The sequence below is a fragment of the Erigeron canadensis genome, chromosome 7, assembly GCF_010389155.1.
Source record: "Erigeron canadensis isolate Cc75 chromosome 7, C_canadensis_v1, whole genome shotgun sequence".
In the NCBI taxonomy this organism is placed as follows: Eukaryota; Viridiplantae; Streptophyta; class Magnoliopsida; order Asterales; family Asteraceae; genus Erigeron; species Erigeron canadensis.
Genome location: NC_057767.1, coordinates 2,421,217 through 2,438,097, shown reverse-complemented (window position 1 = coordinate 2,438,097; position 16,881 = coordinate 2,421,217). Strand labels below are relative to the sequence as shown.

The 16,881-nt window shown below is 33.2% G+C and overlaps 1 long non-coding RNA gene across 1 annotated transcript; it reads right to left on the bottom strand.

Annotated features, from left to right (window-relative positions):
* Nucleotides 1-12,604: 12,604 nt before the first annotated feature.
* On the bottom strand, nt 12,605-13,836 carry LOC122606612. Its single transcript, XR_006324960.1, has 3 exons — nt 13,563-13,836; nt 13,326-13,446; nt 12,605-12,655 (listed from the first exon to the last, which is right to left on the bottom strand). It is a non-coding gene; the product is annotated as an uncharacterized LOC122606612 (long non-coding RNA).
* Nucleotides 13,837-16,881: the final 3,045 nt, after the last annotated feature.

The window sequence follows — 16,881 nt, the reverse complement described above, 5'->3', positions numbered from 1 at the left end:
ATAATCAAATACTCCATTCTTCTTGTATACTCCTCATTCTCTAAAATAAAAAAAAATTACAGATCTCCTTATTCTTTCTCTACTTCTTATTTCTTTTTGAATCTTTTAATTCTCTTTCTCTTATAATCACTATCTTAATCTTTAGCCCCAAAACCCTAATACTTTTTGTTGATTGTTACAGATCAGATGAACGACGGTGAAGCTTGTCTCTCATCAGATCCACAACGCGGACCTCATCTCCGATCAGCTCCGATGTTCTATGCTCGTGTTTAGCTGGTGTTGGTAGGTTGCTACCGGTGGTGATACATCATTCTAAAGCCTTCTTGAAAAATCAGGTAACTTAACCCATGAAAATTTTGGATTTCGGTTTAGTTGTATTTGGGTGTGTTTGGTCGTTACTTAATTTTAATGTATTCTTCTCTCATTAAAAATCATCCTTTTGTTTCTGTAGGATGATTAATGTCTGGTTTTGATGTGGGATGTTGATGGTGTTAAATACTTGGCGGATGAACATGGATCATTTTTCGATTTTTAGAGAGTTTTTGATTTTGGAAGATGAAGATAATGAAAAGGTAATGTTTTTCAGTCTATGTGTTTTTTGTTTTTTAATCTAAGTTTCTTTGCTTAGTCTGTAGATATAATCTTGATTAACAATCTTGTGTTGGTATCTATATAAAATTGCTCAAAGGGTTTTACCAATCTTTTTTCTAAAGTGAACATTTATATTTGTTATATTTATTTTTCATTTAGATTTGTTACTTGTCGTAGCTTTTGTATCTTAGATTACCAGAATAATATATAGTTCTTTTATATAGCTTTTCTGTTGAACCCTTTTATCTATAGATGAATTAAGGCTTCTGTTCTGCAATTGCCCATTAAACTTCTCAACAAAATTCCATAAAGTTTGTTTTATATTAATTTTGACCTTTGTTTTGTGAAGTAGTTGAAGCACTATGTTTATCAGGTCTGTTTTCTCGGTGTCATTTCATTTCAGTTTGGGTTCATCTTCAGATTTTGCTACGGGTTTCACTCAATATGATTGTTTGCTTGAGTAAGGTGTGTGTTTGGTTTGTTTCATACTTTCTTAGACCATCTCCATTCTTCAATGGTTGAGTTTATGGGTTTTGATTTTGTTTAACCTATTAATGTTGTATGTGTGAATGTTTTATTTCTTTTTTTTTTAGCTCTAAATTGCAAATTTTGTGTATTGGGTATGAAGATGATGATCAGAAGGTATGTTTCATTTGATCAAGAAATGAGGTATGAGATTCCTATTATTTTTAAATCCTAATAAGTATTACTTTTCACATAAACTGTGTTAATGAAAGCACCATTATTTACTCTTCATTAAAAATGTGTTTAGGAAGTCAAAATCCTGTTATATGGATAGCTTGTTATAACCAGAAAACGACCTTTTTATATGATTGCTGCAACTTCTTTAATTGGTAAAAAACTATGGTGACAGTAGTAATCTTCACACCTTTATTCAGATGCTTATAATATCGGCTCTTCTCATCATACATCTGTTCTCCTGTTTTTTATGATGATCAGGACTTTATACGACTCAACTTCTGTAAACAGTATATTATTTTGATGACTTATTAGGATGCCCGATTTTCATTAAGACTAAAACACTACAATTTAATTTATAAGAACAACACAGAATGATAATTATTTTAATGGCATAATGACAACAGCTTGGATGTGGTTTTACTTTTTGACGTAGGACAGGTGAAAAGACTGTAAAGGCATTTTTACGGATCAGGAAGATTTTGTGAAATTGTATAAGACTCTAACGTTATGTTAAGAAAAGGGTGCAACATGTGGTCAGTTTTGTCGTGGCGGGTATCACAATATAAGACTCGTACACAAAGTCTGTACCAAACGTTAAAAATAGATCATCTGCGAGTCTTATCAACTAATCAGTTACAAATGCAATGCCAAACACACTTTACGATGTTTAGTTAAAGAAATAGCAAGAGAAAACAACGGTACCTTTTTGGTGCCTCCACGGGAAGTGACTTTCACAAATAGGCGATGCAAGTCTAGATCCCTGCCCCCAATGATAGGAATCCTGCAACAAACAATGTATAAGATACGTATACATAACTTGTGTCATCGGCCTATATATCAAAATCACCATAAAGTTTAAATTTTTTACAATAATTAAGAAAGATAAAAATCACCAAACAAACATGTAGCAATTTCAGCCGCCCTTATTTCGAGAGTAAAAAGTCCCTTAGCCATCAACTCTTCACAATTCTATAACAAATTTAATAATGAATCATTAACATACCCAGATTAGTTTATCTTTTAAAAAATCGAAAAAAAAATACTCTAAATAACTTGAAATGGTTATTCATAATGCTCTTTCATAAATCTTTCTCGCCATTATCTCAATAAAACCTTAATTCTCAAAAACTAATCACATAAATCACACACAATGAATTCTTACACAAAACATATCAGAATTTCTGGAGTAAAAAGAGGGCTTAGTTACTGTGAATAACCGTTCCTCTAATGAAGTTTCAAATATTAAATCCATGGCCACCCTTGTTAACTGCTCACCAATGTTTTGCAACCGAACCGTGGAATTTACTTAAATCAGAGAACAATCTCGCCTTCAACTTAGACTAATGGAGTACTGGTTAATAGAAAAAAAATCAAAAACATCTAGCGCAAAAAATTTAGTAAGCTTCTAATACAAACGAAAACTAAGAATGAGAAATCAAGTAACTTTTGATATCGAAAGTGAAGATCGTGAAGGCAATATAAAACAAAATATTCTTAGTTACTTGATATGCCCAAAGGGTAATCAACCGAAATCTTAATTAGATTAATCATAAAAATAATAATAGCAAAAAAAATACCTTTAAATCACCATCTTTCTCACCTAAATGCAAAACCTAATTTAATTCCTTTTTGATGCCTTTGATAATTCCACAACTGATTCTATGATAATTTGGAGAAATGGGATTACGTATAAGAGACACAGAGAGAGAAAGAGAGGGAGGGAAAACGGTTTTTACAGATAAATGGGAGTAGGGGAATCGGGCCTACACACTTCTAATCCGTGGAAAGAAACCGTTGCTCCAAAACTTTTTGGATGCCACATCGGATTTGATAGTGTTTTTTCAATCCTAAACCATGCCACATAGGCAAAATAACCAACTTGCAAAAGCTTGATTTATATAGTATTAAGATTAAGATGCTTTTAATTCATGATAAACTAATCATTCTATGTATGTCCTTCTTTTATGGTGATAGAAGAAGGTTGCTATAGAAGATAGAACAACAGGTGGTCCTTATATCAATGGTCTAAATTATACTCTTTGTCCACTTCCCTTTTTAATCTCTTATATAAATAAAGGAGAATTATTTCTAGAAGATTTTTGTAGAAAATTTTCTATGTGGCAAACTCATAATCTTTTCTATAAATGTTTTTAGAAATTATGACATCATATTTAAAATTATAATTTTAGCAACATTTTAATTTTTAAAAGAATTAATTGGGGGGGGAGAGGGGTGTTGGCTCTTTATATTCGCTTGTGTTGTAAAACGGTCTATCCGGCTAAGTTTGTAACGTAGATGTGGCGGCGTTTGAAATTTAGGTTGAAGTAGCCGGAGGGGTGTGTGTTGATCTTGATAGAAGATAGAACAACAGGTCTAAATCTCTACAGGTACTCTCAACCATGGTGATAGAAGAAGTTGCTATAGAACATTGAACAACAGGGGTCCTTATATCAACGGTCTAAATTATACCCTTTGCCCACTTCCTTTTTAATCTCTTATATAAATAAAGGAGAATTATTTCTAGAAGATTTTTGTAGAAAATTTTCTATGTGACAAACTAACAATCTTTTCCATAAATGTTTTTAGAAATTATGACATCATATTTAAAATTATAATTTTAGCAACATTTTAATTTTTAAAAGAATTAATCCACTTAACACTATCTTAATTACTTTAATATTTTTCATATAATTTTATAATTTACATTTAAGTCTTGATGAACGTTAATAAATATAGACATTTTTCTATTTATTTTCAAGTAAAAAGAATATTTTGAAGTAAAATATATAACTACATATTGTTTTTTCTTTTTATTTTTTACATGCTGGGTATCTTATATAAAAAGAAAGAAAAAATAGCTTGATACATAAAAAGAAGTTTAAATTAAAAAAGTTATCGTCAAGTATATTAATGTTTGTTGTTTAAGTACAAATATATTTGATACACAAAAGCTTAAAGGTAGTTATATGCATTTTGTTTATCAAAACTATAAAAAAAATTTTGTAGTAAATAATCAAATAGATATTTCAGAATAGATTCAATCCATTTCGTCGCAACTTCAACAGTGATGATCATACGTTTTTAAAAACCTTTCATTAATATGCCCGGGTTGAACCCGGGTTAATCAGCTAGTAAAAGATAAAAAGAAATTTTTTTCATTTTTTTTAAACTATACAACGGGTAGCTCATTCCTGGACCATACCTGTAAAAGAGCATTTGAGCCTATCAAGCCCGTTTTTGATACAAATAATTACATGAGCAACAGACTATGAGGTATAATCAATTTAGGCCCAAATATGCTTATTAGACCGGTCCTTATAAGCCCTTCGCACGGCGTATAAGCCACATCCGACACACCAGACGCCGCCAACGCTATTAGCACGGGGTGCGTCTGGTGCCGGCGTCTGAAATCGAACGCAGGTGAACGTGGGTGTGTGGGGCCCGAGTTGGAGCCAAAATAATAAAAAAAAGAAAAACGATTTGTTTTTTGAATATCGTAAACTAGCCGTTGCTAGCCGCTCCCCCTTTCCTTTTTCTGTTTTTTAAAAAAAAATTTTTTCTTATTTAAACAACACCATTTCACTACCATTTCATCACATTGTACTTCAAACTTTCATCTTCTTACTCAAAAACACATCTTTCTCTCAACATTTCATCAATCAAAATGCCTAGGAGAAACAAAAATCTTGCAAACCAAAACCAAAACCCTGGTCCATCCCAAAATATACTAGATGAATTTGATGCGCTTCTAGGTTTGGGATCCGTTCCACCAGTAGGATCTCCCCCCTCCATGTCGTCGTCTAATATTTAGGGTGGGGGGGGGGGGCTTTAGCAGCTTTGGTCCGATGAACCAATCATTTACGAGTTTATTAGGTACACCAACGTTTAACGAACAGCTTCAAGCGTTCATGTTGATGCAACAATTTAACCAATTCCAGGCTGCGGGTTTGTCCTATCAGAGGCCTGTAGGTGAGACTTCTTCACAACCGACACGAACTAGTGTCGCATCTGTAGAGGAAGAAGAAGTTCAAAAAGTTCCTGCACCGCCCATGCGAGTGACAAAGAAAGGGGTGGTTGCAGCTGAGAAGACGAAGTGGAAAATAGAGGAATGTGTTATGTACATGCTTCACAAGACTCTCAAGTTGGTATTAGCCAAGACGAGGGTATGTTTTGGCGTAAAGTGGTCGAATGGTACTGTAACATCCCAAACGTTTTATGCTTGACTATTTGACTTTCCGTTAGTTAACGTTAGGTTCGTTAAGTTTATGTGCCCTATATGGGATTATGTGATTAAATGCTCATGTATTTAATATAATATGATTAAGATATGTTAAATGAACCTAATTTAAAGTAAAGTATAAAAGTTAAGTGCTTGTTAGATCGTTAAGACTCCCGGTAGGAAAGTTAAGCAAAGAAAGTAACGTTTAGGAAGTTGAGGGACTTAAGATGAAGTTATTGAAGTGTTGACCAGGGGTTAAGAGTTAATTATGCTCTCCCAATTCTCTAAATTCTGTACACATACGACACAAGAACCCTAAGCCACCTCTTTTCCCTCTCATAGCAATTCTTCATCGAATCCTTCCGTTTCTTGGTGTTTCGGGCAAGTTCGGTTAAGATCTTTGATCCTTTGAGTCATCTACAGGTAATTTAGGTGAATCTACTCTCAATTCAGATCATATGAGTCATAGGAAAGATCTCGGTCCAGGCCATGGGGTTTGGGTTAGGTTATTTGGTTAAACGTTTACCGATTTCATGTTATTCGGGTGATATAATGATTGATTCATGTTGTAAAGGATTAAAAGATTGATTGATTGATTAAAGTTGTTAAAAGTGTTGTCAAAAAGGTTAATTTTATGTTCCCAGGTCGAATTGATGGTTGGTGTTCGTATGGGATTCGATTAAAGGGTTAAAAAGTTGGTTTTTGGTCGAACTGGGCTTTTGTGCGGTGCACAGATTTTTTGTGCGGTGCATAAAAGCCAGTTTTGAAAAATGGATTTCTGAAGGGTGCTCGATATGCGGCGCACAAGGTTTTTGTGCGGGGCACAAATGATATGCTCAAATTTTCTGTGACGAAATTCGTTAATTTGTGCGGTGCACAGACTTTCTATGTGGTGCACAAATGTCTTTTCATGTTTTTGTACGGTGCACAAATAGGTCCAGTTTGGTACTTAAGGTTCGTTAAGCTTATAGACTGATCTTGTATTCATTCTAGGTAGTCGGAGCACTTAGCAAGCACTGTAAGATACTCATAACTGGTTGGTAAGCTGTACCGAGGTAAAATAACTTCTTTTGTCACGTGATTGTACAACAAAACACGTTTTTATAAGTTAAACTTCCCAATTGAATATGTATGCACGTTATATGATTATGGGTGATTATGGGAGGTTGCTAAGGGATATTATACTTACCAATTATGATGTATGACATACTTATGCAGGTTGCAAAGGTGTGAGGTAAGTATACATGTTATGATGTGATGATATGATTAAGAAGATGATTATGAAATGATGATAAGCTTATGTTATATGATCATGAAATGATGATACGTTTATGTTAAGACTTCATATGTGGCTTGTTCACTTAGTCACTAGTCCTTTGATTAGGATTGCCATGTTCACGTGCACGTTAAGGGACCTAAAGTAAAAGAAGATGAAAGTTTGAAGTACAATGTGATGAAATGGTAGTGAAATGGTGTTGTTTAAATAAGAAAAAAAAATTTTTAAAAAAACAGAAAAAGGAAAGGGGGAGCGGCTAGCAACGGCTAGTTTACGATATTCAAAAAAAAAATCGTTTTTCTTTTTTTTATTATTTTGGCTCCAACTCGGGCCCCACACACCCACGTTCACCTGCGTTCGATTTCAGACGCCGGCACCAGACGCACCCCGTGCTAATAGCGTTGGCGGCGTCTGGTGTGTCGGATGTGGCTTATACGCCGTGCGAAGGGCTTATAAGGACCGGTCTAATAAGCATATTTGGGCCTAAATTGATTATACCTCATAGTCTGTTGCTCATGTAATTATTTGTATCAAAAACGGGCTTGATAGGCTCAAATGCTCTTTTACAGGTATGGTCCAGGAATGAGCTACCCGTTGTATAGTTTAAAAAAAATGAAAAAAATTTCTTTTTATCTTTTACTAGCTGATTAACCCGGGTTCAACCCGGGCATATTAATGAAAGGTTTTTAAAAACGTATGATCATCACTGTTGAAGTTGCGACGAAATGGATTGAATCTATTCTGAAATATCTATTTGATTATTTACTACAAAATTTTTTTTATAGTTTTGATAAACAAAATGCATATAACTACCTTTAAGCTTTTGTGTATCAAATATATTTGTACTTAAACAACAAACATTAATATACTTGACGATAACTTTTTTAATTTAAACTTCTTTTTATGTATCAAGCTATTTTTTCTTTCTTTTTATATAAGATACCCAGCATGTAAAAAATAAAAAGAAAAAACAATATGTAGTTATATATTTTACTTCAAAATATTCTTTTTACTTGAAAATAAATAGAAAAATGTCTATATTTATTAACGTTCATCAAGACTTAAATGTAAATTATAAAATTATATGAAAAATATTAAAGTAATTAAGATAGTGTTAAGTGGATTAATTCTTTTAAAAATTAAAATGTTGCTAAAATTATAATTTTAAATATGATGTCATAATTTCTAAAAACATTTATGGAAAAGATTGTTAGTTTGTCACATAGAAATTTTCTACAAAATCTTCTAGAAATAATTCTCCTTTATTTATATAAGAGATTAAAAAGGAAGTGGGCAAAGGGTATAATTTAGACCGTTGATATAAGGACCCCTGTTGTTCAATGTTCTATAGCAACTTCTTCTATCACCATGGTTGAGAGTACCTGTAGAGATTTAGACCTGTTGTTCTATCTTCTATCAAGATCAACACACACCCCTCCGGCTACTTCAACCTAAATTTCAAACGCCGCCACATCTACGTTACAAACTTAGCCGGATAGACCGTTTTACAACACAAGCGAATATAAAGAGCCAACACCCCTCTCCCCCCCCAATTAATTCTTTTAAAAATTAAAATGTTGCTAAAATTATAATTTTAAATATGATGTCATAATTTCTAAAAACATTTATAGAAAAGATTATGAGTTTGCCACATAGAAAATTTTCTACAAAAATCTTCTAGAAATAATTCTCCTTTATTTATATAAGAGATTAAAAAGGGAAGTGGACAAAGAGTATAATTTAGACCATTGATATAAGGACCACCTGTTGTTCTATCTTCTATAGCAACCTTCTTCTATCACCATAAAAGAAGGACATACATAGAATGATTAGTTTATCATGAATTAAAAGCATCTTAATCTTAATACTATATAAATCAAGCTTTTGCAAGTTGGTTATTTTGCCTATGTGGCATGGTTTAGGATTGAAAAAACACTATCAAATCCGATGTGGCATCCAAAAAGTTTTGGAGCAGCGGTTTCTTTCCACGGATTAGAAGTGTGTAGGCCCGATTCCCCTACTCCCATTTATCTGTAAAAACCGTTTTCCCTCCCTCTCTTTCTCTCTCTGTGTCTCTTATACGTAATCCCATTTCTCCAAATTATCATAGAATCAGTTGTGGAATTATCAAAGGCATCAAAAAGGAATTAAATTAGGTTTTGCATTTAGGTGAGAAAGATGGTGATTTAAAGGTATTTTTTTTGCTATTATTATTTTTATGATTAATCTAATTAAGATTTCGGTTGATTACCCTTTGGGCATATCAAGTAACTAAGAATATTTTGTTTTATATTGCCTTCACGATCTTCACTTTCGATATCAAAAGTTACTTGATTTCTCATTCTTAGTTTTCGTTTGTATTAGAAGCTTACTAAATTTTTGCGCTAGATGTTTTTGATTTTTTTTCTATTAACCAGTACTCCATTAGTCTAAGTTGAAGGCGAGATTGTTCTCTGATTTAAGTAAATTCCACGGTTCGGTTGCAAAACATTGGTGAGCAGTTAACAAGGGTGGCCATGGATTTAATATTTGAAACTTCATTAGAGGAACGGTTATTCACAGTAACTAAGCCCTCTTTTTACTCCAGAAATTCTGATATGTTTTGTGTAAGAATTCATTGTGTGTGATTTATGTGATTAGTTTTTGAGAATTAAGGTTTTATTGAGATAATGGCGAGAAAGATTTATGAAAGAGCATTATGAATAACCATTTCAAGTTATTTAGAGTATGTTTTTTTCGATTTTTTTAAAAGATAAACTAATCTGGGTATGTTAATGATTCATTATTAAATTTGTTATAGAATTGTGAAGAGTTGATGGCTAAGGGACTTTTTACTCTCGAAATAAGGGCGGCTGAAATTGCTACATGTTTGTTTGGTGATTTTTATCTTTCTTAATTATTGTAAAAAATTTAAACTTTATGGTGATTTTGATATATAGGCCGATGACACAAGTTATGTATACGTATCTTATACATTGTTTGTTGCAGGATTCCTATCATTGGGGGCAGGGATCTAGACTTGCATCGCCTATTTGTGAAAGTCACTTCCCGTGGAGGCACCAAAAAGGTACCGTTGTTTTCTCTTGCTATTTCTTTAACTAAACATCGTAAAGTGTGTTTGGCATTGCATTTTGTAACTGATTAGTTGATAAGACTCGCAGATGATCTATTTTTAACGTTTGGTACAGACTTTGTGTACGATTCTTATATTGTGATACCCGCCACGACAAAACTGACCACATGTTGCACCCTTTTCTTAACATAACGTAAGAGTCTTACTACAATTTCACAAAATCTTCCCTCTTCCGTAAAAATGCCTTTACAGTCTTTTCACCTGTCACTACGTCAAAAAGTAAAACCACATCCAAGCTGTGTCAGGTATGCCATTAAAATAATTATCATTCTGTGTTGCTTCTTATAAATTAAATTGTAGTGTTTTAGTCTTAATGAAAATCGGGCATCCTAATAAGTCATCAAAATAATATACTGTTTACAGAAGTTGGAGTCGTAGTAGAAGTCCTGATCATCATAAAAAAACAGGAGAGACAGATGTGATGATGAGATGAGCCGAAGCAGGTCTTCTAAAAGGTGTGAAGATTCTCTGTCACCATAGTTTTTTACCAATTAAAGATGTTCACATATAGAAAAAGTTAAGTTGGAAGGTTATAACAAGCTATCTTATAACAGGGTAGTTTGACTGCCTAAACACATTAGTTTCAATGAAGAGTAAATGGTGGTGCTTTCATTGTAAGGATTCGAGTTTATGGTTATTATTTTATGTCGTATTGTGATGTAGTTATAATAGGCTGCAATTTGGGACGCAAAATGGTTGATCATGCGGAAATAAGATTTAAATTGTGAATTTTAAGGATGACCCAATACTCTGAATTCCCCAAGTTGAAGCAGCTACAAGTCCAAAATCTTTTCTCATTGATGGGTCGAGATAAAGAATCTGAATTCATTTTTGGCAATGTATATTTATGAAGCTGCAAACATATTGTGGTCTTAGTCTATCAAATAGTTATATTAGTGTCGGCTAGAAAGATTTGATGCTTCCACATTTACTGTTCGTTTTGCCGGTCAGGTTCCTGACTTTTCTTCAATAACATACATTGATGGTAAAAATGATAGTCGCCTTGATGATTGACTGATTGTTGGAGGTACTTTTTGGGAGTTGGGAAAAAAGGCCTTAAGGATGTCAATCTTGGTCAAGAAGCTCTCTCAGCTGTGAGTCTTCTCTCATTATAGGTGGAAAACTGGCAGGTTCCCTAAGGGTCAACATGGGCTGAGTTGGTTCACAGAAATTTTATATTTCTATAAACACTAAGAGTGTTAGATATGGAGTACAACACAAGTGCCTATGTGGCATCTCTCACCATGTAATAAACACTAAAAAATCCTACCTGGCAACACAATTTTTTTAGACCTGCGGTTATTTACAAAAGGGCAGTTACTACTTACTAGAGTCAAAGGGCAGTTACTACTTACTAGAGTCAATATAACCCCAACCGTTTCATACTCTTTATTTCGATGCCCTTCTTCCTCACTCCGTGTCTATGTTCTTTATTATAAATTCAGTTTAGGAATTATGAAAGGCATCAAAGCAACAAATTTGGTTTTGCATTTGAGTGACAGAGGTGATGTTCCAAGGTAATTTTGTTTTAGTATTGTTAATATTTGATAATTATTATAATCGAGATTTTAGGTGAATTTCTTGACGGGCCTTTTGAAATCTATGTTTGCAATTCAGCTGTTAAAGGTATTCTTTTTTCAGTTTAGGACTGGGGATTCAAGGGGATTCACAATTTAAAAGGGTAAGAATGCTAATGAGGCACAAAAGACGGTCAGAAAGCTTGATGGTAAAGATTGTTCATTTTTTTTGTTTTTCTAATGAATTATTATTGCTTTTTTTTCTTTTGACGTCCAGGGTTATTTTCTGAATTAAAATGTGTACGTTTTTATGTTAATGTGATTGAGTTGATGGAAGAGAGATAGTGGTACAATTTACGGGCCTTGATGCTGAACGGATACGAGTCATTATTAACTTATGATATGATTTTATGTACAAGTAGATCTACTAAGTTACGAAATACTAAAAAAAAAGTTTATTTTGTATGCTTTTTGTCAAAATCGGGCTGGTAGAATGCGCATAGAGTAACGTGTATACACTGAATTGTTAGAAGTGTGCCTTGCCTTAGAAATTAACCACAGGAAGTCTGATTGATCCTTTATTTATTGACTCCTTGCCTTATTTGTCAGTTGAATTTGTTATTATGCCATCTATATATAGAAGAAGCAAAAATCCCATATTGGTCATGAATACAATAAACACATGTACTGAATGACTAAAATGTGTTTCCATGCGAGAAGAACTATTTTAGTTCCTACTCATTAATCAAGTGTTTTAAAGGTGTGATTGAATTGCATAAAGCAACTCAGATCTGAGAAGGATTAATAATAAAACTCATTACCCTTCACTAAGAAGAGTTCCGATATTATAAGCATCTGAATCAAAGAGTGGAAGAATACCTACTGTAGTAACCGAATTATTTCCATCCTTTGATTCAAAAAAGCTAAACCTGCAGCAATCAATATAAAAATGGTCGTTTTCTGTTTTGCTAAGAAAGTCACACTCCATAGAATACATACACCATTCATTCTTTTTTTCTTGCCACTTCCATTATCAACAACACAAAAGAATTTAACCCTGAAACACCAAGAGATAATAAAGAGCTTAATAAAAACCTCAATAACACATTAACTGTGAAAAGTAATACTTAATAGGATTTAAAAAAAATAACTTGTGTAATCTCATACCTCATTTCTTGATTCAAATGAAACATACCTTCTGATCATCATCTTCATACCTAAAATACACAAACATTTGCAGATTTAGAGCTAAAAAAAAAAGAAATAAAACATTCACACATACAACATTAATAGGTTAAACAAAATCAAAACCCATAAACTCAACCATTGAAGAATGGAGATGGTCTAAGAAAGTATGAAACAAACCAAACACACACAACTATCCTTGACTACAAGCTAACAACAATCATTTCTGAGTGAAACCCGTAGCAAAATCTGAAGATGAACCCAAACTGAAATGAAATGACACCGAGAAAACAGACCTGATAAACATAGTGCTTCAACTACTTCACAAAACAAAGGTCAAAATTAATATAAAACAAACTTTATGGAATTTTGCCGAGAAGTTTAATGGGCAATAAAAAACATTGCAGACAGACTTTCATATTCATCTATAGATAAAAGGGTTCAACAGAAAAGCTATATAAAAAGAACTATATATTATGTTCTGGTAATCTAAGATACAAAAGCTACGACAAGTAACAAATCTAAATGAAAAATAAATATAACAAATATAAATGTTCACTTTAGAAAAAAGATTGGTAACAACCCTTTTGAGCAATTTTATTATAGATACCAACACAAGATTGTTAATCAAGATTATATCTACAGACTAAGCAAAGAAACTTAGATTAAAAAACAAAAAACACATAGACTGAAAAACATTACCTTTTCATTATCTTCATCTTCCAAAATCAAAAACTCTCTAAAAATCGAAAAATGATCCATGTTCATCCGCCAAGTATTTAACACCATCAACATCCCACATCAAAACCAGACATTAATCATCCTACAGAAACAAAAGGATGATTTTTAATGAGAGAAGAATACATTAAAATTAAGTAACGACCAAACACACCCAAATACAACTAAACCGAAATCCAAAATTTTCATGGGTTAAGTTACCTGATTTTTCAAGAAGGCTTTAGAATGATGTATCACCACCGGTAGCAACCTACCAACACCAGCTAAACACGAGCATAGAACATCGGAGCTGATCGGAGATGAGGTCCGCGTTGTGGATCTGATGAGAGACAAGCTTCACCGTCGTTCATCTGATCTGTAACAATCAACAAAAAGTATTAGGGTTTTGGGGCTAAAGATTAAGATAGTGATTATAAGAGAAAGAGAATTAAAAGATTCAAAAAGAAATAAGAAGTAGAGAAAGAATAAGGAGATCTGTAATTTTTTTTTATTTTAGAGAATGAGGAGTATACAAGAAGAATGGAGTATTTGATTATCTTCTTTCACAGGATTTGTCTTGGAAACCACCAGAAGTATTATGATTTGATAGACCATCTTTTGAAGATTAGTACAATTAAAAGATAAAATTATGTATTGGTTTAAGGAAAAGAAACTAAATTTTGAATTATTGGGAAGACTAATTCGGCTTGACCAATTTTCTGCATGGAAAACGTGTATAATCCTCCTGCAATTTTGTCATTCTACTCTCCAAAACTCCTGCAAAATGTTCCTGCAAGAAAGAAAGTACTTGCTAACAACATAGTTAGAACCAAACTAAATCCTTAACTAAGATACATAACTAAAGGTGATGTCACAAACGATTAACTTTAAGCTAAAATGACTAACGTGGCATATCTAAATTCTTGACAACAACATATGCTTAGGTCATGGTGGAATCTCCTTTAATAGTATTGTAAGATACTTTTTACATATCTAAATATGTCTCATAGATGAATGGATGATACCACAGCTTTGCTATCATTGGTTTACTATGATTATTGAAAATTGCATATATCCCCAAATTCACTACCTAAATTACATATATCCCCACCCAGAAAATTTAATTACATATATACCCAGTTTTATATTTTCTTATCAATTAGACAATAATACCCTTCCATTATCACAAACATATATACATGTAGACTAACATATACATACATACAGACTTTATATTCTCTTTTCTATTTGACTGCAAATCTCGATCTATTTATCTACAATATCTATATCATGATCAACTATCATCACCATTTATCATCACCAACATATACTTTCAAATAACAAAGGAGTTTGTGCAATCAAAAGATGTTATACCATACATTCTTCTCTATATTGAACAGGTGGGTGTGTCGAGTATTGAACAACCGCGGAATGAGGATGTAAATAACAAAATATCAGATCATTGATGGGTTTTATAACAAAAAAAGTGTCTAAAATGAACAACCATCGATTATTGAACAGCTAGGGCGTACGTGGTCACTTGAGTTGCTCCTTGTGGCATAGTTACGTTTGTTTATTCTGGGTGGATTAACTAACCACCAATGCGTAAAGGCATAAACGGTTTATTCAGTTGGAAATGACTTTGTCTTTCCTTAACGACGCCGATGGACCACCTTTTGGTTTACCCATCATGTCGGGTATGAGGACTCCATGTATGGTCTATGACCGCCTACACACAACCCCACATCCCTATGTAAGTGGCGTAAGTCACTTAGCCTATGTCTTGGCAAAGAAATAAAGAAAGAAAGATAAAGAAAGAAAGTGTAGGCACATTTTAGGATATGCTGAACCTAAAGTGTATGTTATGTTGATATGTATGTATGTGATATTAACTTAAACGCTGGTTTTGTTAATATAACTAATTGGCAAACGTTTTCAAATCTATGTTATCTTACTTAGCTAATTTATTAGCTAACACTTGTTCTTTGAAAATGTTGTGCCTTCAGGATAATCAAGTTTGAGCTAGGTGAAGATTAGCTTTGTGAGACTTCGGTAGATGAATAAAGAAGTTTAGCAAAGACATTAAATGCTTAGACTTCCTTTTAGCCTATTGTTACGGCTATTTTGTTTACGTTTCAGAATTGTATTAATGGGCATTTATGTTGGTGCCAATACTTGGATTTACTTTTATTATTTTGATGATGCTTATGAGTAACACCAATTTCAAAGGTATCGTCCGTTACGGATGGGGCAGATTTTTATAAGTGATCCTTTCCGCTTATTTTAAACGCCGTTTGGCAAAGTTTTTTTAAATCCAAGTTTTCAAATGACGGGTGTTACAAGTTGGTATCAAAGAAATGGTTTAAGTGAACCAAGAACTATAGGTTTACCATAGGAATTGGACTTAAACCGATAGAGGACATGTAGGGCTTAAGTAGGTATGCTTAGCCATTGGAATAAAATGCTTTGTTTGGGACTGAGTGAGAGTGTAAATTGAGGCATGAATGTGTTTATATGTTGCTGAAATTTATGATAAGTAGCCTTAATCTCTTTGTTCTCACTCTATTCATCTCTAATCATCGTCATTTGGTTGTAGACAAAATGGTTAATACTCGTGCTACAAGTCAACGTGGTGGAGTGTAGATGCAGATTCGTTGTGACAATCGCAACATAGATTTGATTATTGTTTTACGTTTTAGGAACTATGTTTGTAATCATTTGAATAAGAACTTGTGTTGGTATTTAATGATTATGTTTGAATTTCAATATTATATATGTTTGTGTTTTATATTGTGTTTGTGTGTTGTATATTGTTTTGCAGGTACAAGAACATAGAATCAAGGTTTATAAGTGTCGTAGAACACTTAAACGATGATTGGATGTTATGTACGAGCCAAACGAAGCCAAATAAAGAACCAAGGGCACGTCCCTCGTGTTGACGTCATCAGTACATGGGATTACCCTCGTGCTGACGTCAGCACGAGGTAGATTGGTTATTGTTGATTTCGGGCCTAATCTTTGATTAAGGCCGAAGCCCACACGAACCCAATATCAATTAGTATAAATACAAGACCTAATTAATGAAACTATAAACCATCATTTATGAAACTTTTAGTTCTCAATAGTTCATTGGTTGTTCTCCCTTAATTTATCTGTTAGCATTTAGGAATATTAATTTAACATACATGAAACTTTTAAGTCTTTTTGCTTGGGTACTAATAATAACTTCCCTGCAGCATGTCCATGGAACTTCAAATTATGACATGCCGCCAGCCATCATCAAGTCCGCATGTACGGTCACTTTATATCCAGACATATGCTACTCATCTATGTTCTCCACTACCCAAAGGGTCTCAACAAAAGTGGAGGTAATCCAACTAGCCATATGGCATATGAATGTAACCACTTATGACAAAATGGTTATGTAATGTAGTAATCTACTCAAGTGGCTATGTAACGTATCCACCTATGTTTTTTTGGCTATACTATGTAATGACCTTTTTATTTGGGTCAATCAATGTAAAGACCTATGTATTTTTTT